This window comes from Leuciscus leuciscus (assembly GCF_965113295.1).
Source record: "Leuciscus leuciscus genome assembly, chromosome: 18".
Classification (NCBI taxonomy): Eukaryota; Metazoa; Chordata; class Actinopteri; order Cypriniformes; family Leuciscidae; genus Leuciscus; species Leuciscus leuciscus.
Genome location: NC_138742.1, coordinates 5733386 through 5750181, shown reverse-complemented (window position 1 = coordinate 5750181; position 16796 = coordinate 5733386). Strand labels below are relative to the sequence as shown.

General features: G+C 36.7%; 1 protein-coding gene across 2 annotated transcripts in view; it reads right to left on the bottom strand.

The window, feature by feature from the left end:
- Positions 1 to 16746, bottom strand: part of dlgap4a (discs, large homolog-associated protein 4a) — a 225498-nt gene extending 208752 nt beyond the window's left edge. Inside the window, exon 1 of one of the 2 annotated variants that reach the window (XM_082145538.1) lies at positions 16440 to 16746. The gene's annotated coding sequence lies outside the window, so the exon portion shown is untranslated. The remainder of the gene's footprint in view (positions 1 to 16439) is intronic. The other variant, XM_082145539.1, reaches the window with a different exon arrangement.
- Between the last annotated feature and the right edge of the window lie 50 nt (positions 16747 to 16796).

Genomic DNA, 16796 nt, shown 5'->3' with positions numbered 1-16796 from the left:
ATAATATTTGTCCTATTCAAAGCCAGTGTGCATGATTAAACCATGAAAATTATGCTCTGAAATATGCAAGTTCATATTATGGTCAATAAATGGCCAATTATTACTATTACCTCTGATTAACAAGACTATTTTGTCCATTGCAACTATTTTGATGATTGCAAAACCAACCAACGAACACAATAACCAATAAAAAATACTTTTATGCAGCATTATCCAGCAAACCAGTTCAATCCATCAATACAAGCAACTTTTATTCTCCACAAGAAAGCGCAGTCATTTATTTGAGCCGTGCTGTACATTAAACACGTGAACGCATGCTGAATGTTCCCTTCACGCTCCACACGTCAAAACCCTTTGAGCTAAAACAACTTCTGTTCCCACTTCCCCCCAACTGAACTCCAACACAACTAAAGCTTTCTTTAGAACAAGTAATTATGCGACACGAAATATGTTACCATCTTGCCTTTGCTTTCACGCTGTGTACATTATTAGCAAGATTTAAGTTGCACTTAGTTTCAGCAGCCATTCAACCAAATGTAATGGCTGACGATTATTTATCAGGCACAGTAGGGCACGAGATTTTACATTTTAAAGGAATAGTTCTTTAGTTAACTCCACAAAGCAATTTATACATTACTTTATAATAAATCGTGTCATTCAGAAGGTTTTGCTTAGTCGAGTTCTTTCATCTGAACCATTAATTGATTTTGTTTCCTACAAAATTGTGTTCTTGTTCCCTTCATTTGAGGAATAAATAAATCTCCAGCTGCCAGAATCCAGAGTGCGACTTTGAATACTTGAAGAAAAGAAAAGCATAACAGCTTAATCTCAGGATACAGTGCAGGGCATGAAGCTTCTCCGTCAAGAGCAGAAAATTCCCTTTTAAATCCCAGGCCATGACCAACCCTGTCAGCAGAGAGAGAGAAGTAAAGCTAAATGAGCTTTTTCCCATTTTAATTACTCAGGAAATCAGCACAAAAGCCTGCTGGCTCTCTGAACCGGGATTAAATGCATGAGTATTGAGGAAGAACGCTGATTACGCACTGCGGCTTTTCTTTGAGCCGTTCCTCGATTTCTAGATCCATTATCTCTTACTGTACAAATGCTAAAGTGGCCCATATATCTTTCTTAAGCAAAGCATTAGCATTACTCCATTGATAGTGACCAATCGGCCTGTGATATGTGAAATACTCCAGCCTGAAACTGATGCTAATATGCTACAATTTCAGATTTAGCCTTTTGAAAAAGTTACTAATGTGATATTAAAGATATATCACGCACAGATGTTCCTTTGAAGACAAAATTAGATTAAAATTGATCATTTTTATTCACTTATAGGCAAGACACTACATTGTTTTTTCATGCACTGAGATTTTGGGCTGTTTTGCTTCCATTGCTTATTTCCAAAATACACATTTAAGTGTTTATTTACACTTTATGTATTTGCGTCTGTAGATTTCAATTACAATACATATTTTTAAAGTGTTAAAAGTTTTTTCCTCCACTTCAGCAGCACTTATATACACCAAACTTTACAGATTTATTCCTATCTTCTGAAGGATTTTACTGAAGGGTTTGTCCATATATCATTCGCCTGATATATATTACATTTTATATCTAAAAATATGGTGAACATGTTTTGAAAAAAAAATTTATGGCTTTTGTTTTGACAGTATTTTCTGATTTATGGAGTGATAAAAAGAGATTTCCAAAATCCCCTCAGTAAAACCTTTAACTCTAATATGTCAACAAAATGAAACAAGAATTTTGAACATGGCTTTATCCAATGTTCAGATTTATCTGTGCAGATGAATGTAGATTTGATTAGATAATGTCACATTTGCATGTAAATGTAATAGCGTTTGCGTAATAGAAAACAATTGTATGATGATATATATTAGTTAAAGGTGCAGTGTGTAATTTTTAGCGGCATCTAGTGGTGAGGTTGTGAATTGCACCCAACAGAAGTTACGGTGGCCGACAGGAAGTGATGTCGTCGTCTGAGTCAGCAGAGAGTAGCCAGTTCAGCAGTGAGGTTTCTTTACAAAGATAAATTATGAAATTATGTTTACTTAATTATTCAGTAAAACGATATGTTATTGCAAATATTATTGTTACTTGTTCATCATTGTGTCAGTGTTTTATTCGCTAACTTTAGCTAGCTTCTTTGCACGAAGAACAACATAGTGACGAAACACGTTTGTCCGTTCAGGGCCACTGTAGAAACATGTCGGCGCATTTCAATGTAAGAGACCCGTGGTGTATGTAGACAGAAATGGCTCATTCTAAGGTAATAAAACATAACGGTTCATTATGTAAGGTCTTTATACACCACTGAAAACATAGTTATGTATATGATATTGCATTTCTGTCAACAGATCCTCCTAAATATGACACAATGCAACTTTAAAATGTTTACCCTATAGACCTGTAGTATTTTGCCTTAAATACATGCTTATAGTGCAAGTTTGCACACCTTGTCTTCATCAAAATGTCATGATATGCCATGTCAAATAATAGGTGGTTTAATTCTTCAGACATGTGTGCGTGTGTTTGTGCATTGCATTAAATGACGAAGAATGAATATTTCACGAGTCCTGTTCAAATCTCATCAAGGTAGAAATGCTCACCTGGAGATTTTGAAGGTAATGCATGAGAGGTCAAAGGTGAAGATGGAAGGCAGCTTGTGGGGTCAGAGAGAGTGCAGTAGTTATGACATGACTGCAAACCATTTACCTTGTCAAATTATTTCAAGGCCACTAGCCATCACTTGATAATAGATACAGCATCTAAATGCCTGTAGGATGTGCAAGTCACCTAGCAACCACCAAGAAAGTCCTAGCAACCACATAGCAATGTATAACACACTACTCAGAATACCTTAGTAACCACCAAGCGGCAACCTCCCTGTCTCTCTCTTGAAACCGTGTTCGGAAGTGAATTAAACGGCAATTCATCAACTGGCCGCTTGATGCTGGATGCAAAAGCGAGTCAAATCTGAATCTCCCCATGTTGAAATGCCCAACTTTACAGCAGAAGGAAACATGTTTACAGCCTGGAGCAAAAAGTGGCTTTGGTCTATACAGCTAATTTTGCTCTTCATGACAACTGTGAGGGGGGTGAATTTTTTTATAACTCATCCGTTTAAATTATATTAAGCCTTAAATTTCTGCATAATTAAGGGTGTGTCCACTTTTGAGTGACAGGTGGATTCCCGCAGCTGTGGTCATTAGTCATCATTAGCCGTTTGTCTGCTGTCTGTTAGCCGTCACATTAGGGGTTTTCGCCCACTTTCGTTTATCCGGGAGTGACGCACTGCCAAGATGGCGACGGTCGGCCACGCCCACTTTAGGCTTCAAAAACGGTCTTCAGAAACCTACGGGTGACGTCACGGACACTACGTCCATATTTTTTTATAGTTTATGGTAACCACATAGCAGTATCCTTAACAAAACCTAAAACTTAAACTAATTAAAAATGTTTAAAAAAAATTCTGGTAATTGAAATTTTACTGGAAAAATATATCTATAATTAGGTGAAAACTTAAAAATCCATTAGAAATGTTGCCCTGACAACTAACTGAAATTACAAAAATTACTGTAATTTCTTTCAATTACTCTACTCTGCTCAGTTTATCTAAAACTGAACTGAAAATTAATGAAAACAAGAAAAGAAATATAAAAAAAAAAAACTTGCTAAAAAAAAAAGAAAAAAAAAGAATTCTGTTAGTTTGTTGCAAAATCTTATTTTATTGCATTGCAGAACAGTTTCATTTAATTTAGATATGAATCTCATTAGATAAATATTTAGCTACATTATTGTAATAAATACATTTTTCATTTTCAATTATATTTTTTATAATTCATTTCTATATATAAAAAAATATATATAAACAAAAGCCACATTCAAAATATAATGCCAGTGTCTGTGGACTCAAAAGAATCATTGAACTGTTTTTTATTTGGTTCACTGAAAAAGAATAATTTGAATCAACCAATTAAATAGAATGAATACATTTCCAGAATTATATGTGAGAAACAATAGTTTAGAAAGCTGCAAATGTCACACACAAAAAAAGCAATACAACATTTTGTCACTGAAAAAGCTACAGTGTTTCGAAAAAGCAGAGCTACTGTCACACAATTGCTGAACATTTATAGAAATGCAACAAATTATGACTTTTTACTGGGGTCATAATGTGCAATCTGTCAATAAATAATGATAAAGGACAGACAAATGTGTACAGTGTGCAGTGTGCACTAGGCTTCAGTCCTTCACACGGACTTTACAGTTTTTCTAAACAAAAAAGCAGCAAAAAAAGAAAAGAAAAAGAAAAAGACACCTTTTTTGATTATACACCCGGAGCGGTTCGGATCACTTTCTCTGTTTGGAAACAGGAAGAGATTTATAGACAATACACATTACACACACTTTAAAATGAGACGCACTAATTATTTCCTCTCCGTGATCCTATATGAATTGCTTTTGAAAAAGTACCATATGACAATTCCTCCCTTTACATTGTGCTATTGACTAGCATTCTTCTAAAATAGCAGGTCTTCATTGTGCTCTTTATCTCACTTCACTGTTCCATCCAGGACAATGAGACACAAAGAACGCTGTTAAACCCCAGATTGGCTTTTTATAGCAAAGTCTGTTGGATTTTCCTGAACGTTTAGCTCTTTAGCGCTGCCAGGCATGCATTTACTAGTGTAAAACTGCATCCACAGCACATTCTGACTGTATAACCCAACAGCGACTCGCTATCTGACGAATGAATGCATTTAAATGTAAATATTAGAGAAAGAAGCACTTTTGCAGAGGGATTTAAGTGCTTGAATTTCATCTGAACAGTGTTGGCGAGGTTTCGTCTGTACTGGAACGTGGCCGCTCAGGCAAACGAAAGGCCCAGCTGCTGTTCTGCCGGCTCCTCGCTCTGCTTTTCAGAGCTTGTCTGTCTAGGAAGCAGAAGATTTCCAATTAGAATATGAGTTCAGAAACGTAGCACACTACAGTGCCTCTATATTTAATGCCGGTTAGAACGGGAAACCTTAAAGTCCCCCTGCAGTCAATAATTCTGTCCCTTAAAACTCATCTTTGATCACCAAAATGACATATTTAAGCGTTTTTTTTCCTTGGAAAAAAGATTATTCGTGTCTTAAAATAGCTTGAATGTAACTCGACACCCTTGCCTCATTTAGTATACACGGTTCTATGAATATGCAAATGAGCCCCGCCTCCACTCACTCACTCAGCTCAGAGATCCACTCATTGACGATCACACGTTGATCTGATTGATTACAAGGTAGTTTGTGACGTCAGAAACACCAGCGATTTCAAAGCGTGTTTTTGAGACTGTCTTTGGTTCACTGCAGTTTTAAGGAGAAAATACTCAGCAATGGTGTCGACTTATGAATTTACACATGGATTGTCTTAAAGAATATTAAAAACATCACATAGACATATAAACAACATTAAAAGCTTGATTTTCACCACAGGGGGACTTTAACATTTCTGCAGTGTGTCTGCAAATGCAGATTTTCTGTTTGAACAGAATGTCCGGATGACATTTGGCTGCATCCCATAATGCAACGGTCTCCATTAAATCTTCAATTTCAATTGTGACTGATGAACTGGAAGTAATTTCAGTCTCAATCTCTTTGTGACTCATTATGTGAATGAACCAATGATGCCTATAGTACCTGAAGAGAGCCATTTGTTAGCATTGCCATTTCTCTCAAACACAGTTGCACAAATTTCAACTTAAATGAGAAAACGTAAAAAATAAAATCCTTTCATACTTTAACAGCACTCCAAAAATTGCTAAACTATCATAAAATGATGAAATTTGAGCAATTTATATGTCGGTTGCAAGTAAATTTACACTTGTTCTTGGAGAAATATGCTTTTTACCCAATAATGGTGTAATTCCATTATCTTCCAGCAGGGTTTCTAACGCAAACATTGACCCCTTGGATCTGCCAGTGATGGGTCGATCATGACTCATTTTGAACTAATCTTTAATATGACTCGGCAACAACGAGTTGCCTTAGAGAGTGATTTCTCTGTTTTGTTCTGTTCAGGAAACAGAACTCATTCGTTCACCTTCGAGTCTTCAGATATGAGTCGTTCGCTCTTTTGTCACTTGACGTGAAGGCCGTATTGGATACAGAAATTAACTAATAATTCCCAACCTTCCTTACAAAAAAGCGCGTAGGTAGTTTCTTTTTTACTCTTACAGTTGTGATGCATTTCTAGTCTCAAATTTTTTTACAATTTATAAACTTGTGAATTTCTGTTATGATGGTTCTTTTCCATAACTCGTGATGAAGGAACGACTCGGACCCAAAGACTCAGGAGGTGAACTAAATCATTTCTGTTTCTGGTAGACTTACTAGCTTCAGCCAATGGGGATGTAACGAGATAAAAAACCGACTCGGATCAGGAGGAGAGTTGAACCAAGCCCCAGCTAAGCAATGAATTAATTATTTATGTTTCTCGTAGTTTGGCATTGGCTGCATTATGTTTTTTTTTTTTCTTATTATAAATGTGATCAAGGTTTGAAGCGTTTGCAGAAGCTTGTTTCCGCCAAAGAATAAACATTAAAAAAGGTAATTGCGACTTTTTATCTCACAATTCGGACTTTTTATCCCAGTTATAAAGTCGCAATTATCTTTAAAAAGTTTATTCTATGGCGGAAACAAGCGTCCATAGGGTTCCCTCCACAAAAACCCAATAGGATTTTTCCATTGGCTTTTGGATTATTGCAGAAAATAAGCTCTGTGACCAACAAAAAGTTTATGATTCTAACACGTTTTGTTTCAACGCGATAATCTTCACAAACGAACCCAACTTTTATGAATTTTGAAGCATAAATACGATCGGCAGCAGTAAAAAGCTAAACGTAGGCTATAAACGAACTACAGTCACATGACTTCAACGTCACCGCCATTAATCTTCAACAACTCTTTCAGTCTTTATATAAAAACATTTTCCCTGAAAGTTTGAGTTGGAATAGTTTACAAAAGCACGATTATAAACACCATGAGGCTGTGAAATCGAATAGTGAGTAGATGATGTTTAATGTCCGACAACCTCTGTAGACTCATTTAGACACGTGTTAGCAACATGCTTTAAAAAATCATTCACAAAGGAGTGTTTTATGTTATGGAATTAAACGTGAAAATATCTTGAGCTTGTGTTCACCACAGATGTCATTCCAGCCATTTAACCAGAAACACATCGACTTCAGGACGATGGAACCAGTGCTTAAATGCAACCTCATTTCTGGGTTTTTGGTGTCCACAAATACGTCATCCCTGCAGCACTCTTCAGTGCATACTTAAGTTTCACTAAGCATTAAGTTAGCATTGCATTCAAACATTGCCATTCTCGTCTCCCAACCGAACTCTGAAAGTTTGCATGCTTTAGAGCAGCAAATGAGCTTTAACGTAAGCCCCGCTGGTGCGCATGTCTTCATAATGCGATGAGGGCCCTTCCGGGGGGCCGGCGTTCAAAGCAGCATTCGTCATCTTTATCGCTGAAGGCGCAATTACACAATTAGGAACACCCCAACAGACTGCAGCCGTTTTCAACTGTGCAGTTGTAAATAGAACAAACATCTGTTATTACCACACGCCACATCGCTTCTGCTCGGACACTAATTAATTACCCGGGGAAACGGCGTCATTAGTAGCTGCGGGGGGACAAAACGTCGCCTGAGGTCGTCACGCATCTTTTTACATGCAAATGCATTGGTGAACGTGCTTTGCCACCACCTGATTGGTCAAGTTCACACGCGCGGGTCACTTACAGGAAGTTATCGAGCAGATCTTTCTGTCTGGAAACGAACGCAGGGACTCGAACGCTGTCAAACATGACAAATACGGGAGAAATGCAAATCTTATATTGTAATTGCGCCACAAGCTCACTTCATTTCTCTGATGGATTCAATTAAACTTCAACAATCTGCTCTCCATTTGTCTCTCCTCATGCTCTCTGCTTATCTCCCTCTCTGTCGCTCGTTCTCATTCTGCGAGACACTTAAATAATGAGGAAGTTGAATTAAAGGGAGAACGGTGACGTGGAAACGGTGGCTAATCTCTGCCGGCTGTAGCACAAGCTGTTCCGCGAGGAACGTCAGGTGGATTGTCTCGAGAAAATGATAGTAAATTAAGCGTCGAGTCTGTCAGATGGTTTAAAGCACGCTTGTGCTGCACCAAACACTCGTATAACCCAACGAACTAAGAAAGTGATGGCTTGTTTTATTAGAGGACAGTCCAAGCTCAAGAGAACAAACGTTGAGAGATCAGAGCTGACAGAGAATGTCCTAAAGCACAAGAGCTTTACAAAGGGCAGTGATCATGGAGATAAATAGGCCTGGTCCAGGAATATGACAGAGAACTTAAGTGAACTGACCTGAGATCATAGTCAAGGAGATCTACAATACCTGGAGAAAGCTGAATGTTATTCCTCAATATATCAATGATTCGGCTGGTACAGGAAGAACCAACAATGGGTTGAAGTATGTAGGCCTACATTTAGCCCACATTAATGTCGAATAGCCTACCAGCTAGTAAAATGAAACGTTTGCAAACATATTCCCAGCTAACAAAAATATTTTCTTAGCGTTTTGCTAATGTTCCCTTTTAGATGTGAAAAAGCTATTTCTGTGTTGTTGTTTTTTTAAATGTTTTAAAAAATGTATTGGTTTTGTGAATGTTAAAGGGATAGTTCACCCAATTTCTCTTAATTCTGACATCATTTACTCACCCTCATGTTGTTCCAAACCTGTTTGAGTTTCTTTCTTCGGTTGAACACAAAAGAAGATATTTTGAAGAATGTTGATGGACCCCACTGACTTCCATAGTAGGAAAAAATGGCTACCGTCAACTGTCTGGTTACCAACATTCTTCCAAATATCTTCTTTTGTGTTCAACCAAAGAAAGAAACTCAAACAGGTTTGGAAAAACTTGAAGGTGAGTAAATGATGACAGATTTTTAATTTTTGGGTGAACTTTCCCTTTAAGAGAACATTCCAATTTATCATTCTTCAAACATTATGGGAATGTTACTTTTTAATGTCTTCTGAACATTCTGAAACAAGTTGTAGCATTTAAAAAATATTAGACAAATATTCAACTAAAATGCTGCAGAATTATTTTTTAATCAAAGACTAAAGATTAATGTTACTGGAAGAAGAATGTTTGTGCATTACCTCGCCAGAACGTTAGCCAAAGTCATGAGATCATTTCCTGTTAGCTGGATATATACATTATATTTTAGATCCCCTCCTCGACAAATCCTTTAAATTTAACGATATTCAGTAAACAGACACAAATTATGTCATTTACTAAAAACAACAATTATAAGCGCCAAGCCTAAACAAATGTATTTAAAGCAAAACTGAAAATAGCTGGCGTGTGGGAAATTATATATACCAATATTTGTATCTAATGTTTTTTGTATATTTGTATATAAATACTGTATGCAATAATATCTGTCATGGACCAATTAGAATCAAGTATTCAAGAAGGTCTATGTGCAGTATATCTAGTGAACGTGACAGTAGATCCAACAGATCCAATCTGTAAATAAACACTCTTCAGAGACCCGGTTCCTCAGTCAGATCTCGTTTCTCTTCATCTTGGACATCATTACTGTGGAAGTGATTGTTAGATGGGAAATATAACTGTCATTTTCTCTACAAACAAAAGCCCCCCAGTATAAAAGTAGCCTCTCTAAAAATACATCAACTCAAGGACAGGAAACACACATTACAGAAGTGAAGCGCTGCTTTCAGTCACCTTTATGAGGCTTTTATGGGCTCAGGATTCAGAAATAGCCATGTGTCGACTGTACAAGTATAAAAAAATAAAAAAAAAGATTCGCCATATTTTTAGCATAAACTCTTAAATGCCGGAAATTATATTTGTACACTAAATAAAGTTTATTTATAACGACATTAACTTTCACAAATGTGGATATATTCAGTTGAATATAATTATCTATTCAGTCTTTAATAAAGTAACATGCTTAACACCCAAGGGTTTATGTTATTATTATAATAACTTTGCATATATTGAGATAAGAGTCAATAGCCTGTGGAGATAATGTCTTAAAACAACAATGACTGTGAAAATAACTGCTCGAAGGCTCCTCGGCTATTAATGTACGACTTCCACAATGGTTATTTTAGCATTTTCACTTCACATAGTTCATGTTTTCGTCTCTACAAAGGTTACAACAGACATTTTGCCCGCGTCTTCTTGCCACCTTCGGTAAATCTTCCAATTAGCCGCATCAGTTCCTGGTCTTGGCATGATGTCACTTTGGGTATTGAGATGACTCTCCGAATAGACTGTAGATGTATAAAAGGAGCGCGTTTATCAAACTACATCTAGTCTTGTGTAGCCTGACTTTAGACTAACAGCAATGTACAACAACTGTCTACACAAATCACATATAAAAACTATCAGCCATCCTTTTTTTTTTTTATATATGTAACAAAACTGGCCATTTCAGACAATAAACAAGTGCACACACACGCACGCACACACACACACACACACACAATGGGTTGCCATGTTTATGGGGACTTTCCACACGCACGCACGCACGCGCACACACACACGATGGGTTGCCATGTTTTATGGGGACTTTCCATAGACATGCTGATTTTTACACTGTACAAACTCTATACAGTATGTGACCCTGGATCACAAAACCAGTTACAAGTCGCACAGGTATATTTGTGGCAATAGCCAACAATACATTATATGGGTCAAAATTATCGATTTTTCTTTTATGCCAAAAATCATTAGGATATTAAGTAAAGATCATGTTCCATGAAGATATTACCGTAAATACAGTACAGGTCAAAAGTTTGGAAACATTACTATTTTTAATGTTTTTGAAAGAAGTTTCTTCTGCTCATCAAGCCTGCATTTATTTGATCAAAAATACAGAACATTTTTTTTATATTGTGATATATTATTTCTATTTAAAATAATTGGTTTTCAATTTTATTATACTTTAAATTATCATTTATTTCTGTGATGCAAAGCTGAATTTGCAGGATCATGATACTTTTTTAGGATACTTTGATGAATAAAAAAAGAAAAAAAAAAAAAAAAGAAGCAATTGTTTTAAAAATAGAAATCTTTTTGTAACAACAATATACACTACTGGTCAGTAATTTGGGGTCAGTAATTTTTTTCTTTCTTTTTTTGAAATAAATCAATACTTTTATTCAGCAAGGATGTGTTAAATTGATCAAAAGTGATAGTAAAGAAGATTTATATTATTAGAACATTTTTTTTTATTTTGAATAAATGCAGTTCTTTTTAACCTTTTATTCATCAAATATATTAGGCAGCAGAACTGTGTCCAACACTCATAATAAATCAGAATATTAGAATGATTTCTAAAGGATCATGTGATAGACTGGATGTCACATGTGACACTGAAGACTGGAGTAATGATGCTGAAAATTCAGCTTTGCATCACAGGAATAAATAATTTTTTTAAAGTATATTCAAAACTATTATTTTAAGTTGTAATAATATTTCACAATATTACTGATTTTTTTTTTCTGTATTTTTGATCAAATAAACGCAGCCTTGATAAGCGTTAGAGACTTCTTTCAAAAATATAAAAAAACGTAATGTTTCCAAACTTTTGACCTGTACTGTATATGAAATATGTATTTTTGTGAGTGAATGCTGCACAATCGCGAACATAAATGAACAACTTTAAAGGCGATTTTCTCAATGTTTCGATTTTTTTGCACCCTCAGATTCCAGATGTTCAAATAGTTGTATCTCGACTAAATATTTTCCTATCCTAACAAACTATATATCAATGGAAATCTTATTTATTCAGTTTTCATGTGATGTTTAAATCTAAATTTAAAAAAGTTTACCCCATGTGACTGGTTTTGTAGACATATTCTTTCCCCTTACATTAACCCTACCCCTATTTCCAAAAAAACAAATCACTTAGTATGATTTATAAGCTGTTTTCCTCATGGGGACCATAATGTAGGGTTTACCTGAACCCCCCACACATACATAAATATATAAATTTCATTACTAATTTAATTTATGATAATAAAGACACACATCCAAACACACAAGACCCACACTCCCTCCACTAGAGCACCGGCCAACACAAAAGCCGCTGTTACTCCACCATTTCACGGGCCATTTCTCTGATGTAAATAATCAATCACTCCTGACACTTGTGTATGAGGTCCTTTATTACACCTGATAATCACAGCAGGTAGAGTCTACAACAACATCAATGAAGCGCACTTACAGCTGTGCTCCTCTCCGATCCTCTGAGAGCCGTAAACAAAGGACATGTGACCACTGTCACGATAAAAAAACAACTGATCCATACTATATGAGGTTGGTTATGATGTCACAGGGCCGGGTCGTTCTGATTGGGCAGCAGATTGATGCTGACAGCAAGCGTAAGAGCATAAGAGCTGTGTTATACAGTATTTGCATGCTAAACCACAACAGTAAAACTTCATCAAAAAGACATGAACTTATGAAGATGCTTAAGCACAAAAGCCACTGAAGAGGAAAAAGCTAATAGAAACAAGCTTTGTTGCTTCAGTTCTCTGCACTGCTATATGATTTGTGCAACACAACAAACTCAGTTGTCACACTGCTTTGCTAAGCTTGCATTGATTTTTTTTCCCCCCTATTGCATCAAATACAAAGCTAGTTTCCTTAATACAATCAGAATACGAATGACAAGTGTGCGATACGAATGAATACGAATGAATGTGAATATTGACACTTTCAGCTATGCAAGTTCAATTTTAACACATCATGATCTGAAATGTCAGAAAGCAATTCATAGTGCAATGCAAATAAAAGATGGATCCTTAAGGGGCCACAAGGGGTGCTATAACAGACATTAGTATAAACTGTCTTCTTCTACCATCGGTTTTCTCTTTCAGGTCAACTACTGTCATCGCAGCACAACAATTAGAAAAATATGACCAGATTAGTCATTTAAACTCTCAACATGTACCTGAATCTTCAGGTTGCACATCTGCCTATCCAGCCTGCCTTAAACCAGCAACCAGAAAATTACATTTCCATTCCTTAGGTACAGCAAGTCATTGGTGCGGTTTTGACCACTTCTAGACCTGTTTAACAAGAATTTCAGTCACAAGTCCCTATTAACTAGATCAAAACTAATTAGTTTAAGCATAATCTAACATGTGGTTTGATTTGTTGTGGCTAGGTAATGCAGCTGTGCCTAAACAATGCAATCCTGACAGCAAAAACACTCGTGTGCTGTTCTTTTCAATGCATTGAACGCAGGGTCCAAAATGAACACTTGCCAAGCAGAAAACACGAGTAAAAACTGGCCTTGGCAAATACATTAAACAGCTACTCGACTGTTGGCAACATTGTATTCGGCTTAAACTGAACTGTAAGAATGATAGACTGACCCTCACTGGTGTAAGTGAAGTGCAAATTAAACACAAGACATGCAAACGTCTACTGAAGAAAATATTATAAACTGATCAGAAGTGACAGTGAAGAAAAGATTTCTATTTCAAATAAATGCTGTTCTTGGTAACGTTCTATTCATCAAAGAAGATATATATATATATATATGCATAATTTACATTTTACAATATATTCACATAGAAAACGGTTATTTAAAAAAAAAAAAATGCACAATAAGAAATGGTAAGAATTATGTATGGCTAGTAAATTTCTTGTTGGTAAGAAATATGTATGGCTAGTAAATTTCTCAATCCACATGCCATTGGCAGGTGTGGAAAAGGTTGATTTTGGATCCTGATTGCACTGTTTGAGCTTCATCCCGCATCACAGCCGAAGGATAAATCCCTGTTGACATCACACGTATAAAGTGTTTCATTAAAAGCGCCTGCTGTCTAATGGCTGTGTGTCGGAGAGACACACACAGGGTCATCCGCCTGCGGCTGCGCGAGCTCAGATCCGTGGACACATTCGACTGAATCTGTGCCCATGACCCACCGCGCTTCCTCTAATTGAGATGAACGGCAATGTTTGTTTTAAATGCTGATTTATTCTTGCAAGCCCTTCGCTGAGCTGAGAGACGCCCACCGCGCGCTCTTTAGATTTGCCACAACACCCAAAAGCGCAATCAATCAAAACCCCCCACCGCTACAACGGGCTTTTAATTAGGTCCCGTCCAACCGGGGGCCCTCGCCCGTCAAATACCTGCAGAGAGAACCAATCACAGCTGGAACATCTGGGGGAGAAAAGCCCTAAAATATGTGTTAAATCAGGCAGCTGTGGGATGCTGGGATCTGTCGCTGACTGCTTTTTGCTTACAGTTTAGCTAGAGAAAGGGAATCTATCAGCGGTTGTGTCTTTCGAGCAAACCAGCAGTGAAAAACGCCCTGGAGGCCAGTTAAAACACTGTGGAAATGGCTGTCTTTGACCGTGAGATTGAGAGAATATTTAATGAAGGGTTGAAGGGATGGTCATTATTCACTCACCTTAATTCTGTTGCCAACATGTATGTTGTTGTTTCTTCCTTGGAAAACAAAGGGAGAATTGTTGAAGAATCCTTACACAGATTTTTCCAAGCAGACGGAAATGTAAGTTTTCTTCAATAAAAAAAATCGGATGTGCCATTTTTGGAATCAGAATACAGATTTAGTTGCTCTTGGTGAAGATTTTTAACCGAGCTTAATGGCCAGTTTGCAGACAAAGCTATCACAGAAGACTAGACTGTAAAAAAAAGAATTTTCAAAGTCGTACAAGTTTTACAAGAAAATACTATTTCAGTCTTTCTATCTCAAAATGTCACGTTTAATTCAACGTCGTTTCTAATTATTTGTAAAAGCCTACTATAGCAATTTCTGATTTCCAGTCAATTTCTGCCCTACAAAAGGCTATTTTTAAGACAATTACATGTATTCATTTAAAAATATGAACAAATATGGCTATAGCTGTGGAACAAGCAATAATCAGTTATTTAAAATGTATGAGACTGAAACTAATTGGATTTATTGATGATAAACCTGGTTATTGTAAACACTATTCATATTTCATGTATGACTGTCAGATATGCATCACATTAAGTGTATTATTTTATATTTAAATGGTGTAATCCAAATGCATGGAGATACTATCTGTATAATTGAAATACTAAAGCTTAAATTTAGTTTTTTGAGTATGTTATGTACTTTTATGATGCTGTTTTGTTATTTTTGGAGCTTAACAGGCTTCTTTTGTTGTCTTATGGTGAGTAAATGATGACAGTGTTTTCATATTTGGGTGAATGAATCCTTTTAAGTATACTGACAGTTGATTCGGATCTTGTCATCCACTGAATCTCTGCTCTGACTTTTAGTTGATACCATGACAACCAAATATCAGTATCTCTTACAGTTACAGTATCAACAAAATAAGTTGATTAGTGTGTTATGAAAGGAACTGTCTGTTTACTGTGATACCATGACAACAGTCTCTCTCAGTAACTATACTTAGACAATTAACTCAAAGGGTTAACGATGCGTTTCAGACACACTGCAGACAAACACAGCCAGACATTATATATACAACATAACTTCAAATTTGAACTATACCTGGTTTTCATTCAGTAAACATATTTTGTATGAATGAAAGACCCTTAAAAAACAAGCTAAGTCATTTTAAGCGTCAGTTCAGGTAGAAACAATATGGCTCATATGACACATCTCGAATGTGTACTAATTGTGATGCAGATCAATTAAAATGCATTTAATATGAAAAATATAAGGAAAAAACCCTAAGGACACCCAAGCAGTTGTGTATTAGACTTAATAGTGAAAAAAGAGACCAAATATCAGTGATGCTTCAGAAATATCTCCATATCTGTGGTACCTTATTAATAAAACTGACCATTAACATTAATACCATGACAACAAACATCTCAGCATCTCTTACAGTAACTACACAGACATCAAAGGGTTAACCGTTATGCATTTCAGACAAACTATACAGACAAATCTTACAGTTTACATAGTAACAGTTGTATATGCTGTGCTATGATATTAGAGATGTGCACCTGTCATGCATATAAAGTCAATTAATGGAATTAAACAACTTTGATGAACAAACAGCCTTGTCAAAGATGTCATTGAAGATCCCCAAGCAAATGTTGCATTCATGTGAATAAAAAATTAAATAAAAAAAATGCATACTAAAAAACAACAACTTTAGCACCGGGAGAAACAAACAGACTGAATTGAGCCCCAGATTTGGCCCCTGGCACACAGACAACTGCAAAATGCGTCAGCAGACCCGATGCAGCAGAAATTTACATGCATGTTTGTTTGACAGCAGCATGAAGCTCTTCCCTGTCCCTACATGCATGTGTCGTTTATTTCGGCGCACGTTTAACATGTCAGTGTTGATGTCAGGTTCACTCACCGCACAGATCGAGTCAAAAATCCGCGTCGATCCTCTCCGTCCTTGTTCGTTTTCTCACGGAAGGGCCCCCGGTAAGACTCTCCGCCGTTTCCCTCCGGTAACACGGTACATCCTCTAGAGAAGCTGAGCAGAGAATCCGCTACTGTCTGTCCGCTCCTGATGATGAAGATGATGATGATGACAAACGGCGAGCGCACATCACATCACTGAACGAGGAAGACGGGTTTCATGACGAGCGCTGCCGCTGATGATGATGATGATGATGATGCGGGAGAAGGACGCGACCGGATCCCACATCAACCACTGGATGAATGTGAACATGAAGACTGAGGAGCTGCACCACACGGTAAACACGGG